Below are 15,871 nucleotides of genomic sequence, written 5' to 3'. Positions count from 1 at the left end.
CCCGCTTGTTGCTCTGACCGTGGCCACGGCCCATGCTTTCCGGGGCTTAGTTTTAGGGCCTGTGCAGCGGGGGTTAGAAACCACCTCACAATGCTTCCCTGAGCTCGTGTCTGCGGCCCACCCAGCAGGGGAACAGCTGTCACTCGCAAGCTCCCTCTGTCCAGAACGCCTCCCCCAGCTCTTCCCCGGGGGGGCTCACACATGTGTTTAAGACCCACCTCTCCTGGGGCGCCCGGGGGCTCAGTCGGTTGAGGATCCGACTTCAGTTCAGGTCACGATCTCACGGTTCGTGGGTTTGAGCCCCACATCTGGCTCTGTGCTGACAGCTCAGAGCCCAGAGCCTGCTTCCCATGATTCTGTGTCTCCCTCTTTCTCTCTGCCCCCCTCCCCTACTCGTTCTGTCTCTCACAAAAATAAAAACGTTAAAAATTAAAAATGAAACAAAACAAGACCCACCCCTCCTGAAGAGGGGCTGCCGACTATTTATGAGCAGAGAACGAATGAGCTTTGTGACGCGGCTACCTTCTGAAAGCACTGGTTGGGGTACTGCACCAGTCCAGGCACAATGGATGATCTGTTTTCCTAGCAGCTTGTGTCGTGACCAGCTAAGAGAGCATGGCAGGTGTGGGGGACGGTGCCCCGAAGACCCGGGGACCCACACATCTGGACATTGGAGGTAAAGCTCAACCTTGCAAAAGGGAATGTTGGAGTTTTCCATGGGAGTTAAGTCTGATGATGCGGGGACAGGGCACAGGGGCCGCCCCTGAGCTCCGTCAGTGAAAGCAGAGAGAAGCCGCTGGTTAGAAGCGGCCCTAATGGGACAGAGTCCGTGCAGGGGCCTCCCCGGGAGTCATCTGGGGGCTCGGCCCTGTCCAGCTTGGCCACCGTGTGCAGTAATCACACCGCGCTGCCCTCCCCGTCCCACCGCAGTGTCACCTGCGGCCCACCCCTCCTCCTCCTCTGCATCTGCTGTCTGGCACCAGCACTCTTGGTCTACACGGCAGAGGGGCTCTCAGGCCCGCTGCCGGTGACAAAGCCCAACACCGGGGGCCAGAGCTGTGCTGAGCTGGGAGGTGTGGAGGACAGGCGGCCCCCCGGAGGGTCGTGGCCTGCAGGATCCATTCATGTCCCCGAGAGCAGCGCCCCGTGTTCTGGCTCTCCCCTTCGTGGGCAAGTCATCTGTGTCGAAGCCAAGGTGTTGATGAACTGAAATTAGAGCCGTATATGCTGGAGGATTCTCGGAACTTGACGTTGGGGCAAACGAGGAAGAAAGCCGCTCTGCCCCAGAACTTCGCCATTTTCTGCCTCTCCTCGTGCCTCAGCAGCGCTCACGGACGGAATGCTGAGGGCTCTCCCTGCAGTCAACTCTGTGTTCGGCTTAATGATACGGGGAACTGCAGATGAGGTGAGGATAACTTGAAAAGAAAAGGCATTATTGGTAAGCACGCTGGAAGCCTTGCAAATTTGAGACGATAAATTGGAATTTTACAGGACTAATGAGTTTTTGAAAACCGTTAGCCAGGCTTGTCCAAACAGCTCTCTCCCTATTTAAGATTTTCTAAATTAGAAACTCAGAAATTTCATAGGTGTTTTGGTCCTGGAATGAACAAACAGCCAAAGTAGAAAGTGTGTTTCCATTTATTAAAGTTACATTGTATCCGCTTCCATCATGATCACAGTGTACTATTCTTACTGTAATTGATGGTCTGTCCAGAGCACTTGCTTTATTGAGCCAAATTCTAGATACTGTGTAACCATCACTGCACTCAGCTGTCAAAAATAAGTGACTTCTAGGGGCGCCTGGGTGGCTCAGTCAGTTGAACGTCCGACTTCGGCTCAGGTCATGATCTCACGGTTCGAGCCCCGCGTCGGACTCTTGTGCTGATGGCTCGGAGCCTGGAGCCCCCTTGGGATTCTGTGTCTCCTTCTCTCTCTGCCCCTCCCCTGCTCGTGCTCTGTCTCTTTCTCAAAAATAGATAAATAAACATTTTAAAAAATGACGAGTCCTGGAGAATTCGGGCCTGCTGCCACACAGCGGCCAGCGCCTGGAGCGGGACAGCAGCTGTCCTGTAGACAAGACACCGAGGACGTGGGATTTCCGCCCGGCCGTCCGCACTGCGGCCCTGAGGCCTGATGTGCGCCGGTTTTCATCCTCACGCGGGACCGTTGCTTTCCCTTTACCAGCATCTGCATACCTGTACTTAGTGTGCACCTGCTCTGTGACATTTGGGCTTGCACCCCGGCTGCAGGCGACGGGGCCAGTGTTCTCGGGGCGCAATCCGTCGGCCGCCTCACTCCCTGCTTCCTACGGCACAGTGATTTCTGCAGGAAAGCCTGCCACCGGCAGCTGTGACTCTGCGGGGGGCGGGGGGGGGGCTGCCCGGGTCTCTGCCCCCTCCCACGTGCATCTCGCCCCTGTCTCTGGGCAGCAGCTCGGTTCAAACACAAATGCTCGCCTCACGTTCATCCTCCCCCGTTCCATTTTGTTGTTTCCTTTGCGTGCGCATTTTGTACTTGCCGACAGTACAGGCAGGTGCCAAGCCGAGGTGGGGTTAGCAGAGTGGGCACCGTGGCTCTCCCGGCCTGAGGGCTTCCCGGGAGCAAGAGCCGAGTAGTAAGCAGGCACCTGGCAACTTTGTGCCAACCAGCAGGGGCCCGAGGCTTCACGACTTGGAAACTGCAAAGGCGCCCATCTGTACCAACGGCTTGTCTCTGTGAAAAACACCGTCTTCCAACAGGAATCCAGCCTGACCCCACAAAAACCTCCATCTTATGGAAAATGCGACCGTTTGGTAAAAATGGGTAATCAAACATTTCCTATGCTGTCAAGTAGTTTTTAATATCAACTGTGACTCTTAGGAGACAGAAAGGCACAGGGCCTGGCTCTTACCTGAAAATCTGAATAAATGTCCAGATTGAGGAGTCCTCTCCGCGGCGTATAAGCCAAACGTGGTCTTCAGGCCCATTTTCTTCTGACTTCCTGTCGTGGAACAGCGTAGGAAGCAGGACAGAACAGAAGCAGTGCAGGCACCTGAAAACAGCGGCTGAAACTGTTAGGACGCCAGCGTTACACGTACGCCTCACAATTGTCATGCCTCACTCGGCTTCCCAGAATGACACCGATGGCAGGGTCCCTCCAAATAGATGACTTTTTATGCTGAATCCATTCGGTCTGTAAGAAACAGAAACGAGGGGCGCCTGGGTGGCTTGGTTGGTTAAGCCTCCGACTTCGGCTCAGGTCATGATCTCACGGTCCGTGAGTTCGAGCCCCGCATCGGGCTCTGTGCTGACAGCTCAGAGCCTGGAGCCTGTTTCAGATTCTGTGTCTCCCTCTCTCTCTGACCCTCCCCTGTTCATTCTCTGTGTCTCTCTGCCTCAAAAATAAATACATGTTAAAAAAAAAAATTAACAAAAAAAAAAGAAACAAACGAGATCCGACAGCTGCATGAAGCCGGAAGCACTTCCAGTGGTGTCACCGTTTAGGACGTGCTGCTCCCTATGCTCGAGTTCCCATTACTGAGAAAAATTTCTGCCCAAAGGGGTGTTGTTTTGTGAGTTATGGTGACTGGATAAACCCTAAGAAAGAACAGCGTGACTCATCAGCCGCGTCCAAAACGCCCGCCCCCAGCACAGGGCAGGTGCCCTCGCTGTCCCTCCCGACACCGTCTCCACTACCTGCCACCACTTTCGAGCTTCCTTCAGCCAGGTGATTTCTGGGGGTGACCACCCACCTGGCCCAGGGCCCCCAGGGGCCCCACCAGCTTAAATAATGAAGTGTCCAATTATCTGTCCGTTCTGACAAACATGAGGTTCTGTGATGAAACACGCGTATTTATTTATTTATTTTACTGAAAACAATTGTTTAAAGTTTATTCATTTATTTTGAGAGAGAGAGAGAGACAGCCTGTGGGAGCAGGGGAGGGGTAGAGAGAGAGGGAGACAGAGAATCCCAAGGAGCCTCCTCACTGTCCATGCAGAGCCTGATGCGGGACTCGAACTCAAGAACTGTGAGACCATGACCTGAGCGGATATCAAGAATCAGATGCTTAACTGACTGAGCCACCCAGGCTCCCCGAAACATGCATATTTAAGCCAGGCTCAGAGCGAGGCTCTCTGGACACCAGCATGCTGATTGCACCGGCAACCGTGGGCCGGTCAGTGCTCCCTGGGGTCTCCCCAACACCCAGTCATGCCGACGTCCTCCCAAGACATCAGCACAGAGGTCTGGCGCTTAGAGGCCCGTGCACAGTAGGATTTGAACTCGGGCCCGGAACCCAGACTTGCACACCATTGTTTTCTCATACAGGAACAGAGGAGGACTCTCCTTTATAAGGAAACTGAAATGGAAGAATTCTCTGAGCCAGCCACATAACAAGGCCGAGGCCGGGCGCTGCTGGGTTCCTGTGTGAGAAGGTACGAGGCACGCCTGTGACTGCATAAGCCGCCCATCTCTGGGGGATGGTCCTCTGAGTACAAACAGCAAAGCCGTGTGAATCCCGGCGTGTCCGTGCTGGCAGGATCATGGTCTGATCTGACTTGGCTAATCTAATCCACATCACTGGATGTTATTTGAAAACATAGACGTGATCTTGAGCTGCTGGTACTCAGGTCCTGGGACGAAGGAAGGACACGACCTGCAGCCTCCTGAGGGCTAAGGTCTCACGGGTCCTGGGGCCGAACAAGAACAGCGGAGAAAACCAGGGGCCTGAGTAAAGTATGGGCCTTCGGGTGTCATAACGCATTGCCGGTCTCATTAACTGTAGCAAACATACTGTACCGACGTAAAACGTCACAGAAACTAGACGTAGGGCATATGGAGAATGATCTGTACTATCTTTGCGGTTTTTCTATAAATCTAAATCTGTTTTAAAATAAACCTTTATTTAGAGCCAACTAAAAACTGAACTGAGCCGAGTCGTGTGCTCTGTCATGGGTTGTGAGGGAAGCTGGTGAATCTCTCCCAGAAATACAGAGACGATGCGCAGATATAAGCATCTGGATACATTCCGGGGGTTGCCTGACCCCAGGTCACAAGCCGTCTCCCGCATGGACAGAAGACAGGGGCGCTGGATGGGCCCCCGGAAGCAGACGGCGAGGGAAAGACAGAGCGGGATGTGTTCTGCGATCTTTTCTGTGACCTGTTTGGTTGTCACAAATTCTGTCACCTCAGGCGGCACCCAGGCTGGATCCACACGGGTCCTGGGAGCCCGCGGTTCAGCGACGAACCCAGGTGGTTCCTCCAAGCCTCTGGCGAAAGCTGGCTGGCTGCCTCCACACCCCCTGCGAGTTAGCGTCTACGACTGGTGTGCAGCTAGAGCAGGCCTCCAACCGACACCTCCCTACAGGGTGACAGGTGTCTCAAAGTTCCAAAGTGACCTCAAATCGAGCCTCCTGGGAACATTTCAAGGAATTCTGGTACCAACAGCACACGATTTCTGCCTAATGCACATCATCCGCCCACCGTTTTTCATGGCGCCTTCGGTACATGCTCGTGTCCCGAAAGTTTTCTTCACAGACCGACTGATCCTCGTTTTCAGAAGACGTGGTCTTGAAACGTCCTGCGAGCGTCTCTAACACAGCCACAGCCTGAAATTGTGGCCAACGCCTGCCGTCACGTGACTGGGCGGGACCAGCTCCGGCCCGAGCGCCGCACGAGCTTTCTGACGCGCGTCACTTCCCGGAAGCACGTGAGCGGAGAGGGTCTCGCGAAATCGCGCCCGGTTCCCGGCGGACAGCGCGCGGTGACGCGCCAAGCGAGCGCCGCGCAGAGACCTGCGCCCGGTGCCCACAGACGGCTGACCCCCCCCCCCTTCCGACACCTTCCCCCTCGCTCTGCAGCCGGACCCGCTGATCGTGGCCACCGCGCCGCAAAGGCGTCGCCAGAGCAGCAAGTACCGCAGCCTGGCGACATTCACGTGCACGCTGACGATCAAAAGGAAAACCGCTGTCTGTTCGTTTCTCTGACGGAAAAGCAGCGGGTCGACGCGAGCGCTGCCATTTTGTTTTACTCCGAGCGAAGGGGCTGCCGGGAGGCGTCAGAGGGAGACGGGAGCACGCCGGCGCCACGCTCACGTCAGCGTGGTGAAATTCGGTGGCTCTCTGCAGAGCGGAACGCCGCCTTCTGCTACCGCCCGCTTGGAAGGGTTAAAACCGAAACGTCCGTGACGGCATCGGAGGGCCGTTTCCACGTCTGCGTACCGTCCCCGCAGCAAAGTAAGATCTGTGTCAACTCGTGGGGGAAGTAACTTCAGAGCAAGTGTCGGTGATGTTTGGGAACTTGTCAGCCCTGCGGTGTGTCCCCAGGGGGTTGTCAGTACACAGTGAGAGTCACCGAGTACACAATGGCTGGTCCCTCCACGCGGCACAGATTCTATTGTCCACTCGACAACTTGAGGCACACAGAGGTGACAGCGTGTCATGTCCGTAGCTGTGGACACAGGCTCGGCCTGTCCTTCTCCACCTCCTGCCTGGGTGTCCCCCATGCAGCACAGGTGACAGCTGATTTCACACGCACCGGCCGCCGACAGCCCGGGGGAAAGGCCCTTAAGCCACAGCTCCGTCGAGACTTTCTCAGGTGGCTTGAGGGCTCCCTGGGTCAGCCCTTGAACCGGAGCTCTGAGTGGGAGCGGTGCCAAGGGCTGCCCCCCCCCCCCCCCAGATGGCCATATGAGCCAACTGGCAGTGCAGCTTTTGCTACACAGCAGCTTGACAAGGCCCCTCTGCCTTGGTTACCTGGCTACACGGCTTGAGTGCAGCCCTCTTACAAAGAAATCCTCGAGCTGCCTTATTGACAGAACGCTTAGTAAGAGTCAACCTCATCCCGCAAAGACCCCGGGGTTAGGGCTGGGGCCCGTGTGCAGAGCTGCCATTCAAAAATGGTCCCAGGCAATTCTGAGGAAGGTGGACCATCTTTGAGGAGCAGTGACCTTGGGTGGCCCGCTTCTCCGGAAGCTGGGAGCCAGACCCACCTGAAGAGGATTCTGGAGATCGAGGGCACCGGGTCCAATTCACCAGATAAGGAAGCGCTTGGCCCAGGCTCTATGTATGGAGAATTGAGGCCGAGACAGATGGTTAGGGCGGGAACTAGAAACACTCAGAGGCTCTAGAAAAACCACCCACCCTGATGTCTCCAAAGGTGCATTGTGGGACGTGGTTGTGGAGTATGAACTTGGCTCCGATCTAGAATGGCCTAAATGTCATCTAATAGCTTACTAACAAGAAGCTTTATCAAGTTTAAAATGATAAAAGAGGGCCATTAGCTTAGAAACAGTCCCTGTATGACCAAAGACAAAGAAACCAAGTGTGATGTTAGAAGCCAGCTGGGGAAGCGCGTTGAAGACCTCCTTTCGTGTGGCTGCTGTCTCCATGGGAGACTCCCATCCAGGAGGCCAGTGATTCTACGGACTTCTCACCCAACAGCCGCTGGGGTTATTGATACAAATCAAATTATGCAGCCCAGTTTGGGTACGGCCTCGGAAGAGCTCTGCTATGAACCAGCTGCCTGTCCCTCCCCTGGTACTCGGTTGTGGGTTTCCAGAGTTGTCACAATGAAACATAAAATACTTAAGGCCTCAAGAGCTGCTTTTAATTAAATTACCAAGTTTCCCATTGGGGTTATTTGCAAATTACGCTGCTTTCTTTTTTATGTGAAATGAGCACTGTTCCGTGGGAAACGCCGTGAAATCCAGTCCTCTGTAGGAGTTGGCCTGGAAGGGTGTGGACGTACGAATCACTTTACTGTCCTGCTGCTGGGTTTCTGTGCCCCTGAGAGCACCAAGAGGCTGCCCGGCAAAGGGAGGGGGGTCTTTTGTCACTGGGGTGACTTGGCTTCGTAGAGGCTGTGACGTTGTTCCCGGAGACGAGACAGTGCGATCGACAGCCTGTCGTTGTCGAGAAACGTGAAGTGTTTTGGAAATCAGAAGTGGCCATGCAATGTGTTTTCTGGTGCACCTAACCTGAACCAAAGTGCCTGCACGCGCGTGTGTGTGTGTGCACAGGCACCTGTGTGTTCTCTGGTTGTGAGTATTCATGCTTTGCTGCACGAGTCTGAACCACTGCAGACGTGTGGCACCTGCTACGTGTACTGTGCTAATTTCTACGCTCCAAAAACGCCTGGGTTTCAGAGTGAAAGGTCTCAGTATATGGAGGCGTGTTCCGTGTTTATGGATGTCCTGTGGATACCCAGGTGACCGGGCATTATTTATTAAAAACAGCATGCTCCCCCCGTCGCTAGGCCCAGCTGCCTTTGTGCTAAGCCGAGCATCCAGGGAAAAAACTCGAAACCTGAGCTCTGCAGTGCCCCATGTCGGAAAAACCCACATCGCTCTAGGCAAAGTGTAGACACAAGTGCAAACGGTTAACAATAAACCTGCCAGGAAATTCCACAGGACAAAATACCTTTATGGGTCAAAGCTGAACATAAAAATTACTAACTGAGGGGCTCCTGGGGGGCTCAGTCGGTTAAGCGGCCGGCTCTTGGTTTGACCTCAGGTCTTGGCCTCGCAGTTTCGTGAATTCAAGCCCTGCGTCGGGCTCTGCACACTGACAGCATGGAGCCTGCTTGGGATTCTCTCTCTCCCTCTCCCTCTGCCCCTCCCTGGCTTGCTTTCTCTCTCTCTCTCAAAATAAATAAACTTAAAAAATTACTAACTGAAAAGGAAAATTGATCAAAATTAAGGACTTCTGCCAATTAGAAAGTGCAGGTGAGAGACAGAAACACATAGGGAGTGGGGGCTGTGTCTCTGGAGAGAGGAGCTGACATGCTCCTTCCTTTCCCATCTTGGCAAGAATGACTAAACCCCGCTGGCCGTTACCTGCACAGCACACACACGAGAGGACCCCGCGGCGGGAGGAGGCAGACCGGCGGGGGCCCCATGGCAGAGGCTCCCCGGGCTCCCCCCGGACTCGGGACTGAGGAGCCAGCAGCCCAGAAGGACCGGTGGGCAGAGGTGAAGACGTCCCAGAAGAGCTGCTCTCTCCAGCCTAGGGGCCAGGAAGGGGGCTGCCTGGCCAGACAGACAACTTTTAGACAATAACCACCCTGCTCGGTGGACACCCGCCTGCCTCGTGTCAGTGGTGACCCTGGGGGCAGCCGGTGACCCCTTGGCCCGGCAGCAACAAGGACCCCAGGCTCCCCACCAGGGACAGGTGCGTCCATCGTGCTGCCAGAGCAGAGCCAGGGGGAGACAGCCAAACTCGAGGTTTGAGTAAGGTCGAGGCTCTCACAACGTGCCGTGAAACCACCCAGGCTTCAGCTGAAAATCACTCGTGGGGCGCCCGGGTGGCTCAGTCGGTTAAGCGTGACTCTCGGTTTCGGCTCAGGTCACGATCTCACAGTTCACAGGATCGTGCTCCTCCTCGGGCTCTGTCTGGGCTGATGGCCTGGAGCCTGCTTTGGACTCTCTCCCCACCCCCCCCCACCCCCGCTCCCCTGCTCATGCACTGTCTCTCAAAATAAATAAATAAATAAACTTAACAAAAAGAAAGAAAGAAAACCCCTTGTCCTCCCAAGAACAGCAAGACCTCAAGCCGAAAGAGGAGGACAGCCGGGGAGGTGCACTCTACGGGGGCAAAGGTTGGGGACTCTCGGGCACGTGGGACAGCATCGCAATGAAAAGGCTTCGACAGGCTGCCAAGCGCCAGTCACACGGCTGCAGGAGAAGGCCTGGCACAGCCACCGCGTCCGGGGAAGTGCCACGGGGCAGCATCAGAATGAAAACACAACAACAAGCAGGGCAAAAGGGGCACGAGGGGTAAAACACGCAGTCAGAGGCTCAGCGGCAGGAGGGCAGGGGAGGGACCCAGGAAGTGGACGCTGCACCAGGAGGGACCTGAACAGCAGGGGGAAATGGACGCGGGGACAGTGAGGCTCCCGCAGAATTGCCAACACTCGTGCCCAGAGCGCGCGGAAAGGGAGAGCGAGGGCAGGCTTAACACAGTGCTGCAAGACACAGTGGCCGAAAACGTCCCAAATCTGGAAGAGATACCTACAAATGCAAGAAGCTGAGTGAACGAACGTCCAGCAGCGTGAGCCCAAGCCCACACCGGGACCCGTCACAGGCTTGTGTGAACATTCAGGATCGGGGGGAAGACTTGAAGGCAGCTGGAGAAAAATGACACTTATCGAGAGGGGGAAAACAATTAGAATGACAGTGGATTTCTCATCAAGAACCAGAAGCCACCGGAGAGAGGAAGCTGCAGACACAGTTTCAGGTGCCGGGAGGAACCACCTGGCTGCGTCCACACCCAGCAAGACACACAAAGGGGAGAGGACAAGCTGGAGAGCCGGGGACAGCAGCGGAGCTGTGACGCAGGCCTAGTCCACCAGGGCACAGACACCACGTTCTAGGAGCACCAGGGAGATGATGAAGGAAAGCCGCGCAAACAGCCCGCATACACGGGATGGGCGTGCGTCCTCACCCTGCGTGTACTGAGTCCTGACAGCAGAGGTGAGATACAAGCGTGGTCCGGGGGGGCTGTAACGAGTCGAGAGGGGACATTGCAGACCACAGTAGGAGGCAGATGTTCCAGAAAGTCAGCTGACCCGGAAAGTGGACTGTGTGGGCGTCCCTGGGATGTAACACCCAGAGTGGCCACGAGAAGGCTAGCCAAGGAGATGCTGTCAGATCACTTGCAGTCCTGGTGTCCGAGCCATCACAGGGCCCAGCAGGACCCGCGGCTGAGATCCCAGAGCCCGAAGACACGGGCAACGCCCACACCGTGGACCCACCTTCCACTCTGCCTCCTCGGTCTGCTGCCCATGGTGTCCAGGAGCTTGAGTGTGGCTGGTCACCGGTGCCCTCCTTGCTACGGACACTTCTACAAACTTCTGAAGACCTGAGCGTCCTTACGTGACTCCAACACACGTCCTGTGTGTGACTAGATGCCCAAATTGCCGGTCGGAGAAGGATGCACGCTCATACACGCGTGGATTTTATGTTTCTGAGCAGTTGTCTACCGACCTGAATCAGAGGGACAGCCCAGTCTTCTATTTTCATCAAATCATCGTGACCCAGATTGCCGACCCCTGGTTTTGTTATTACTTGTTTAGTAATCTTTATATACTTAACTGTGTGCAGGTGACCAAGTAAGGACAGGATGAATGGACAGACGAGAAATCCAATTCTTCCCACACAGTCCAAAATTCCCAGCTTGGCCACAGGTTTGACATAGGTCAGCATTGCCGTCTCAGGTAACGGCAGTTTCCTCTGAACGTGCACCTGAGCTCTGGCCCTGGGCCAAAGGACACGGTGGTGACAGCCTCTGCTTCCCAGGCCGCCCATGTGCCCTCTTCTCTCATGCCTCAGACAACGGGGGTCTTCACGTTAAGTATGCTTCCTCACAAGGGCTTCTGCATCGTATTTTTAATAGTTAAACTAAAAAAATTCCTGGGGCACCTGGTTGGCTCAGTCGGTTGGGCGTCCGACTCTTGATTTCAGCTTGGGTCATGATCTCATGATTCATGAGTTCGAGCCCTGAGTTGGGCTTGGTGATGACAAGCCTGGAGAGCCTGGAGCCTGCTTGGGATTTTCTCTCCCTCTCTCTCTGCCCCTCCCCTGCGCTCACATGCTCTCTCTTTCAAAATAAATAAATAAGCTTAAAAATCCCCGCATGAAATTTCATTTTAGATTTTCCTTCCAATTTCCTACGTACTTTATGTTCGTTGTAGAAAATGTGGTAGATATAAACAAAGAAGGGAACATCACCCCGAATCCCATGACTGTGTCTTTGATGTTGCCACTAACTTTCACGTGCGTCCTTCCTGTCTTTGTTGAACATGACAGCATACACATACGAACAGACACGCATGAGAGAATTAGGACGGTGTCAAGCTGGACCCGTGGTCTTGTCTTGCTTTGTGACTCTCATGTTGAAAACACGGCGTTGCCGCCCGCCATCTTGACCCTGTTTACGTGCGGCCTTTTGTGACACAGGTGTCCCCGTGATCGCTGGGATGGCCATTGCTCTCACTGAGTTCCACGGTGAGATGACTTAGCATGTGTTGGGGTGCCTGGGGGGCTCAGTCGGTTAGGCATCTGACTCTCGGTCATGGCTCAGGTCTTGATCTCAGGGTTGTGAGTTTGGACCCCGTGTTGGGCAACATGCTGGGCGTGGAACCTGCTTAAAAAATATGTGTGTGTGGCCCCCACAGGGCAGGCCAGCAAGTAAGATAAAATCAGAGTGCCTCAGTCTGACAGGTGTCTTTGAATATCCTTGCGACGCCTCTACTTTTTGAGGACAAGATGCTGAAGGTGGATATTTTTAAGTTGATACAAGAAAACGGCATTTATGTCCTTGGGTGGTTTTCTTCAACTTCTTTAAATGTGTTTAATAATAGTTGTTTTGCACACAGTGTCTGTGCTCGTGCTCACAAACACGTCTTGCAGTGCACGCGTCTTACACTTCAGTTCTACAGGAAATCACTGGAAACAGTGTGGCCCCTTGCAAAAGGCCGCTAATCCAACTGTACCACCCTGTAGTTTCATTGTTTCTCTTGTTCTTTTCACACCATGTTTTCTTTGGGGAAGGAAAGAGCTGTCAACATGTCATAATATGTTTGTGTGTCTCACTGAAAGATAATCTGGGTGCCGGTCCGTGTCCCACAATTATCCAGCTTTCGACGGAGAACAGGTGAGCACCTGCTGAGGCCACTGGGGGCACAGCTCACCTGGACGGGGGCTCAGGGCTGCGGCCGCGGGCTCCAGCCTCCACCGCGTCCACGCGCCTCCGTCTAATGGAGCAGTCATTTACACGTTTCAGTGGACAGAATCAAAGGGTGATCTGAATTTCTTCCAGGCAATTTCTCCTTTTGTTTTTCTTAATTCATGAGTATTAATATTGTTTAATGAGGATTTTGTATTTTGAGGGTTTTTTTGCTTTGTTTTTGGAGGGGCTCTGCTTCCCTCCTTTCGGGAGCGCCAAACATCTGCAAACTCAAAGCAACAAACATACACGACGAGGGACGAGGAGAGAAGGCGTGGCATGCGCCCCGATGAGAGTGGATGTGGCTGCGGCTCCGAGGACCTCGGGTCGTCAACAGAGGCAGGCGGTGATGACGTCACTTCCATGCCTTGTCTTGCAGGCTCTGTCTCGTGGAAGACAGAGCGGACATGAGGCGTGGCGCTCAGCCGGCAGGTGTCTGGGCGGTGGCCTTGAGGAGGCGCCAGCGGCCAGGTGGAGCGGACACGGGGGCCACTGTCACTGCCGCGTGTTCACAGGTGTGTCCGCACCGCACTGGGGGCGTCCCATGCGTTCTCCCACTCAGGCCTCAAGTGAAGCTTTCAAGCGAGTACTGTTTTCGTTCGCGTTCTTGGATACGGAAACACACTCAGAGTTTAAAACGTGCTTGTGATCACAGGTCAGCGGGAGAGAAGAGGTCAAGACCCGGTGACGTGCTGCCTTAACTCCTAGATGCTGCACGCTATTCGCGCCTACATTTAATGAAGGCAGCGCCATGCCTTAAAATACATCTAAAAATAAATGTGTCCCACTCTCCGATGGGTGTGAAGTTTCTGCAGTTGAAAATTTTTGCCTCAAATTTTCAGGGGGCAGAGCCAGAGTTATCCTCGAAAAATAACACGTGTGGGCCCATGGCGGGCTCAGTCGGTGGACCGCGTGGCTCTTCATACCAGAGTCCGGAGTTCAAGCCTCGTGCTGGGTGTGGAGCCTACTCAATTAAAAAAATAATAATAATTAATGAGTAAATAATAACAAATAACAAATGTGATGACTATAATAACAGTTAACATCTGTAGAGTATGTTTTCACAAATCAAACTGGCAATTGTGCTAAAGGTCAACGTTCCTGGAGAGTCTCTCTGGAGAGGAGGGCACAGAGCGGAGGCGCAAGGGCCCTTCCGCCGACACGGGCGGTGTGGGCTGCTCTAGGTGATGGTGGTTTGGAGGGGACAGGAAGATCCACCGGGCTGAGCCCAAGACGCCGTGAGGCCTGTTACTGAGGGCGGCTGTGCGGTGAGACGCGGTCCTAGAGGACACAGTGGGGCCTGCAGACGGCCGGGGCTCCTGTGGTCGTAGGCTGAGTGTCCCCGGGCTGGCCTTTCAGGGTGTGTGGGCACAGTGCTTGCAATCCCAGGACCCGTTCTAAGTTTTACAAATGTATCGAGCGTATCTGAAAACTCCCAGTTCCATCAACTTGCTAATTTTAGACTCTCTGAAAATACCGAAGGAAAAAAGTTTTCAGCATTAGGCTTGTCCTATTTGACTACTAAAACAGAATCGGGAATACTCTGACTCTAATATAGGAGCATGGGCTGAAAACCAGCGCGAGGAGTCGATAGGAAATGCCAGCACTCATGTCAACAGTGACCGTGTAGGACCGGACGCCCTAAAGACCAGTGGGCCCAGCTGGGTCTCTGCTCTGTGCAGAGAAGTCTCATCATAGGGGATTAGGAGGAAGCGACAGTTTCACGATTCAATACAGCAAATATTTCTTAGACGCTTGGTGTGGGTGAGACTATGGGAGTCGCCAGAGAGAAGGGTAAAGAAAATGCGTGCGGCACAGAGTAGGACAACTGTGCAAACGGCAAAATACAGACCTGACCTTCTACGAGGGGTCTTGCAGGTGCTGTGGGAGTTCAGAGGACGGTGTCTTTTGAGAAGGTCCCCACGGCAGGCAGGCAGTGTCCCCCCACCCCCCGCCACGGAACACCACAGGCTGGTTGGTGTGGACCCCTCATGGTTCTCAGGGCTGAAGCCCAAGACCCAGGCTCTGGCCGATTCCGTGTCTGCAGAGACCCCACTTCCTTCCTTCACGGCATCTTCCTGACGTGTCCTTGCACGGCTCAACAGGACGGGGGGGCTCCCTGGGGCCTCTTACAAGGGCACTAATCCTGTTCGTGAGGGTCCTACCCCAATGACCCGATCACCTCCCAAAGGCCCCACCTCCTAAAACCATCACCTTGGCAGTTAAGTTTCAACACATGAATTGGGGGCACCCAGCCTTCAGTCCACAGCACCAGACCGTCAGGCAGAAGGGGACGGAGAAGGCTCTGGACGTGCTGAGTGCAGGGAGTGCCAGAAACAAGACTCAAGGAGGAGGGAGCACCGCGGGTCCTGGGCACGGGAGGGGAAGGCAGGCAGGGGATTCAGGCAGCAGAAGACCGCAATTGCTGGGGACTCGCCCTGCAGCCCTGTGCCTCCGCCCCAGCCCTGGTGCCCACACATCCACATTCTGGTCCAGAACAGGGCCTGCCTGCCAGCGGAATATGATTGAGTTTGTGAGTGGATTGCTGGAGCTTGATGTTTACAGTGTAAACTAATTCAAGTAAAACTCGGTCTGGGCTGCCTGCCAGTGGCCCGTCCGGGCTGGGGAGGGGCAGACTCTGGAGCGAGGCCGGCTGCTCGGGGTCTGAGAAGACAGCGCAGGTTGGGGGAAGCACGGGCTGCTCGGAGGAGGCAGCCCAGGTGGAGGGAGAGGGCAGGAAGTACTACCCAGGGCGTAAACTTCGTGCACCAACGATTCTTCCAGTCTGCAGTTTTGAAAAAGCCAAGAAATGTCCAAATCCCGTGCCCCCTCAGCGATGGTCGCAGAGGCTCACGTGCTGCTTGGATGTTCGATGACCTTCGCACGTCTTCTGCTTGTGAATACCCCCTGTCTGAAAGCAGGGTCTGGGGGGGGGGTTCCCCCGTGCACGTGCAGCCCCTCTCCCTCAGTACCCCCAGTCCTGCCCAGGCTCCTGTGCCCACACGCAGGGTCTCCACTCAGTACCCGGCCAGATGAGCTTCTAACACAGGCTCCAAAGCACGAGAGCAGAGGCCACAGAGGCCCCGCTTGGTCAGCCCCCAGTGACCTCCCGGCCCCGTCTCCTCCTGCCCGGCAAACACAACGGCCGCTCCCTCACAGCTCCTTGTAG

The 15,871-nt window shown here is 54.8% G+C and overlaps 1 long non-coding RNA gene across 1 annotated transcript in view; it reads right to left on the bottom strand.

Annotated features, from left to right (window-relative positions):
* Positions 1 to 5,720, bottom strand: part of LOC131489870 (uncharacterized) — a 6,699-nt gene extending 979 nt beyond the window's left edge. The window contains exons 1-3 of the long non-coding RNA XR_009250781.1: positions 5,462 to 5,720; positions 2,891 to 3,172; positions 1 to 1,415 (exon numbers count right to left, since the gene is read on the bottom strand). The exon at positions 1 to 1,415 is cut by the window's left edge and continues 979 nt beyond it. This is a non-coding gene — a long non-coding RNA (uncharacterized LOC131489870). The remainder of the gene's footprint in view (positions 1,416 to 2,890; positions 3,173 to 5,461) is intronic.
* Between the last annotated feature and the right edge of the window lie 10,151 nt (positions 5,721 to 15,871).

The sequence above is a fragment of the Neofelis nebulosa genome, chromosome 11 (genome assembly GCF_028018385.1).
Source record: "Neofelis nebulosa isolate mNeoNeb1 chromosome 11, mNeoNeb1.pri, whole genome shotgun sequence".
NCBI lineage: Eukaryota > Metazoa > Chordata > Mammalia > Carnivora > Felidae > Neofelis > Neofelis nebulosa.
Note: the sequence above shows the minus strand (reverse complement) of the source record. Positions and strands in the feature narration are given on the sequence as shown.